Source organism: Limulus polyphemus, unplaced genomic scaffold (genome assembly GCF_000517525.1).
Source record: "Limulus polyphemus unplaced genomic scaffold, Limulus_polyphemus-2.1.2 Scaffold727, whole genome shotgun sequence".
Taxonomy (NCBI): Eukaryota; Metazoa; Arthropoda; class Merostomata; order Xiphosura; family Limulidae; genus Limulus; species Limulus polyphemus.
In genome coordinates, this window is record NW_013666337.1 from 101,876 (window position 1) to 105,734 (window position 3,859).

The following is a 3,859-nucleotide window of genomic DNA, read 5'->3' on the forward strand; positions in this document are numbered from 1 at the left end:
TATGCTTTACAGAATCATATTATTTTATACAAGGCTTAACGGAGGGAATTAGTACATTGTCAAGTGACGTTTATTATATTCACTTCTCCGTGCTTTTTTGCTGCCAATACGCGTAAAAGGCGTGTCTTTAAAAATTTTGATCCAAAAGTTTACAGTAATTCACATTCTATCTCAGACAGTTTAATGTCATTTGTGCTGAGGAATATTTCGAGGCGTTTGTCAAAACGCTGTTCGTCTTTGACGAACACTTTAGTGTTCATGCGCATAGGCTCTTCGGCCGATCACGTAAGAGCGGGTGCAGCATTAGTGTGGCTGTACCAGACACGAGCAGTCTCAGTATATGACGGAAGCTTGTGCCGAATGTTCAACATCTGCTGCCACTGCTTTCTAGCCACCACATCTTAACAGTGAGGTAAGTACAAGCCTTTTCAATTAGATGTCTGGTTTAGTGGATCTTTCTACAGTGCCTTTTGATGCCAGGGATGTTTTTACCATGTTAGTTTATCTTTGAAAACACCGTAACATTTAGATAGGCATATACAGCAGTTAGCATTACTTGACCTGACAAGACGTGATCCGCGTGCAGTTTTCCCGTTGGTTGAATCGACAACGCCCAGTGCTGTCATCTTTGTGCTCTTGCTGTTTAGAACCTGATATTACAGTCTACATTCAAATTCTACAGAGGTGAACGCGAGTTCCATAATATTTATGGACAATATTTCCCGACTTTAAGCAAAGTTGTAGGACTTTTTTTTTCCTTTTTTTTACAGTTTTTACTTCATTTGAGGTATGTAACATGTGGGAAATATCTGGTATGGATTTTAAATAAAAGCTTCTAACACTTTGATACACTCTCATTAATCACTTTCTATTCTTATGTAAAAGTGTTTAGCGTAGAATTTTACTATACGTGTATAGCATAGAGATAAGAGAATTTTCATGGTTTCCTGAAGAAGAATTTAGTTAAATACTGGAACTTATTTAAAATAGTTTCCATTGTTTGCCTATTTAAAACATGTTTTAAGAAGCTTTTGTTTTGTCCCATAGACCGCCTATTTGAATTATGAATGTACTAAAAGTATGCTTGGTTGTGTCAAGTTTAGCAATTTTGTAATTTTTGGAGAAAAGGCTTAATATTACAATATGATTTTGATCTCTGTTAGTTTCGCACAATAGGCTTATAATCGCTGAACTTAAAATACTGGAATTTCAGAACAGAATAATAATCATATATAGTTTTAACAAGTGGGGACATGGAGAAATATTTAAGCATATCTGGGTTTTAACAAGTGGGGACGTGGAGGAACATTTAAGAATATAAAGTTTTAACACTTGGAAACGTGGAGGAACCTTTAATCGTATAAAGTTTTAACGTGTTCTCATCATTTCTACTTTTAATTAAACAGTCTTGTCGTATCTACTGTTTAGAAGAAAATAATGATATGCACATGTAAAAGAATGTGTCTTTATAAAAATGTTTTTAAAACATCATATAAGTATTATATTGGTAAGTATTTAAGTATGAAGTAACTAAATTTCAATTAAATGTGTATGTGGGGTATAAAATATGTTTGTTTTGCGCTGTAGTTTTGGCTTTGAACTTTCAATTAGGAAACAAGATTGCTGTGGGGGGATTTTCGTATTCACATATTAGACTGTAACTTATAAGTAGGCGACAACTTAGATTGGGTGATAAAGGGAAGCAGGAGAAATGTAAGCAAGTCGTCAAAGAGACAGATCTACAACAAAGAAAAACTGATACTGAGCGATGTTGCCAGAATAGGAAGACGGCGCCTACTTACAGCGAATCTCTTTCAGACTTCAATCTTACTTCCTTAGTTTGAACATTTTTACGTGTCTGGACTGTTTTCTTTTTCTTCATTTTTAACGGAATTGATCAAAATCAGTCAAAAATTGTTTTATTGTAGATGGACATCTCTTTCCTCATTGAGGAGACTAAATTACAAATACAAGATAAAGTTGTGTTACGACAGCGGGAGTCACGTGACGCTAGTAACACGTTATGAGATTCTAGAAGGATCATGTCTGTTCGTGGCAACTCTAGTCTTTTCTACGCACCCTCTATTCTTGTATATAAGCGCGCCAGACAATGGATCGGGAGGAGAATAATTGCAAATTGAAGAGATAGAGACAGATAATCAAGTCAAATCGTAAGTAAATTGCGTGAATCATTGTGAATTATAGCGTGTGTTTAAGTGAAAGTGACTGTGGAAATTCTGTGTATTGCAAAGTTGTATTGAGAAAGAATAAACTAGTTTTATTTAATAAAGGACTGAATTTCTTCGGGAAGAAATTTTACGGGAAATTAACAAACGAACAGAGACGTAACAAATTGGTGTCAGAAGTGGGATAAAAAAAAAGAAAAAAGAAGATGGAAACGAGAAGTAGCAAATCAAATTACAGCTTAGTAGATTAGATGGCAGCAATACAAGAACAGCAAAAGAAACATGAAGAACGAGAAGATAAACAAGAAAAGAGACAACAGCAGTGGCAAGAAAACTTGCAACAGTGGCAGCTCGAACAGCAAAATAAACAAGAGAGATTACAGCAGTTGTTGGAGGAAAAAGAAAAGAAAAAGCTTTCTTTTTTTTTTCAAAGCTAGGTAAATTATTAACTTTTAATCGCTATTTCACAATATCTTAAAATAGATGTTTTGCATGATCATTTTGAAAATTAGATTGTTAATTACATTAATTAATGCCCTTATTTTAGGAAGATTAGGTTGATAAATCCTTTTTAAAAAATTTACGTATATTAGTACTAGAATAAAAATATTATCCAAATTACTACATAATTTTAGAAAATCAATCTGTTATGTTTATTTTTTCCTTTACCGTATATATATTTTTATGAGAAAACTATCTAAAAAGAAAAAAAGTAATACAGTAATCATTACTCAAATTTAGAGCAGTAGAATTTTTAAAATCTTGATTTAATCCATGAGGTTATAATGTTCTTAATTTCTAAATACAGAAGTTTTCGCGTTGGAATCTATGTTTATGATATGTGTGTAGTTTTTGAAAATAAATTTGGTGTTCATGAATTTCAAAATAATTTGATTAGTCAACATAACGATATTAAATTGATGATTGAAAAACAAACAATAAGTAGTTTACCTTTTTAGATATCAAGATAGTTAGATTAGGAATAATTTTAAGATAAAATGTAACCATAAACCAACTGTTAAGTGTCTGCTTGTTTGATAATTTCCGGTAAAAATTCTTTGAAATTTACTAATCTTTACCATTTGTACTTCTTGTTCCAGTTGCCACTGCTGTAGTCTCTCTTATTGTTTATTTTCTTTCTCCTCAAACCACTGGTGTAGCCTCTCTTCTTGTTTCTTTTCTTTCTTCTCCAACCACTGCTGTAGTCTCTCTTCTTATTTATTCTCTCGTTCGTCTTGTTTCTTTTCTTTATCCTCTAACAACTGCTGTAATCTCTCTCTTCTTGTTTCTTATCTCGTTCTTCTTGAAAATAAAAAACGTCATATTTGGTAATTAATTTAAACATAAAATATTTAATGACTTAAAATTTCTAAAATTATTCATCAATCTATAAAAAAAAATTTACTTTGTAAAACTTGAAGCCTACTGTTAGCTACAATGACGAAGTTCTAATTCGCCCACTATTATATAATTATAACAGTTTTTCAACTAATTTAAATGTAGATCAAATAAATAATTTACCATGTAAATGTAAAAATGGTATATTGATACTTTTCATAAACATGTCATTACTGTTAACCTAGAAACTGTAAAAGAAACTATTGTGTGAAATTCTTTAGTGATCTAAATACAGAATTGCTTCAAAATGTAATAAGCCAGATATTCTAAAATCT

General features: G+C 31.9%; 1 protein-coding gene across 3 annotated transcripts in view; it reads left to right on the forward strand.

The window, feature by feature from the left end:
• Positions 1–219: 219 nt before the first annotated feature.
• Positions 220–3,859, forward strand: part of LOC106460197 (muscleblind-like protein 1) — a 234,257-nt gene continuing 230,617 nt past the window's right edge. For 2 of the 3 annotated variants that reach the window (XR_002610697.1, XM_022386857.1), the window contains exon 1: positions 220–412. The gene's annotated coding sequence lies outside the window, so the exon portion shown is untranslated. The remainder of the gene's footprint in view (positions 413–3,859) is intronic. The other variant, XR_002610698.1, reaches the window with a different exon arrangement.